General features: G+C 36.1%; 1 protein-coding gene across 2 annotated transcripts in view; it reads right to left on the bottom strand.

Moving 5' to 3' along the window:
• LOC106688511 (nose resistant to fluoxetine protein 6) overlaps positions 1–891 on the bottom strand; it is a 30,857-nt gene that overhangs the window by 3,629 nt on the left and 26,337 nt on the right. The window lies entirely within an intron of this gene.

Genomic DNA, 891 nt, shown 5'->3' with positions numbered 1-891 from the left:
ATATTTATTTATTTTATGCCGACGTTTCGACCTGAGTTTCAGGTCTTCATCAGGGGTTGTGTCTTAGAGGAGGGAATATTAGTACTTATATTCCCTCCTCTAAGACACAACCCCTGACTCAGGTCGAAACCTCGGCATAAAATAAATAAATATGGTTTTGTTTATTTATGTTGTTTGTCAAGTAAGTGTTGTAGCAATCGGAATCTACGCGCAGTTTCTTGTCGTTTTAATCTTGTGTGTGGGTTCCAAGTAAGTTTCTTGTCAAGATGGAGTCCTAAGTATCGAATCTGTTCAACAGGCGTTAGTGGAGTATATAGAAAGGATACTGTAGGACAGGAGAGCAGAGGTTTACGACGGAGAGTAAAGGTGATCTGGTGGGCTTTGTTAGGATTTATTTTGATTCTCCAGTTTTTACATCATTCTTCAATAGATGTTATGTTTGCCTGTAGTGTAGGTTCAGAAAAGAAAAAGAAAATTAACTAAATTGGTCCCCTTTCTCGTATAACAAATATATACAACAATAGTACAATTATAAGCAACCCGGAGGTTAGATGCCAATACCATCAATCGCTATCTACACACATCTGTTCAATGACCCTCATAAAAACCTAAATTCACAAGAAGACTGTTTTCGTGTTAGGTCTGTTAGAAACTGATATTTAAAATTACTTGCAAGTTTGTGACAAATGAGCTGGATAGTATGGATCGGGACTCTTTGGACAATTTCAATATAGTATATCCAAGGGCTTTATACTTGTCTGGTTAGCATTTATTAACTTTTTAGGGATTCGCTCGTTAATAAATTATATGTCGAACATCAAACGTATCCAATCCTTTCAATCCAAAATCCTTAGAACAGGATTATCAGGGATTGTTAAGGATGAAAGATTA

This window comes from Halyomorpha halys, unplaced genomic scaffold, assembly GCF_000696795.3.
Source record: "Halyomorpha halys isolate HHAL.00 unplaced genomic scaffold, Hhal_1.1 Scaffold1145.1, whole genome shotgun sequence".
NCBI classification, from domain to species: domain Eukaryota; kingdom Metazoa; phylum Arthropoda; class Insecta; order Hemiptera; family Pentatomidae; genus Halyomorpha; species Halyomorpha halys.
Note: the sequence above shows the minus strand (reverse complement) of the source record. Positions and strands in the feature narration are given on the sequence as shown.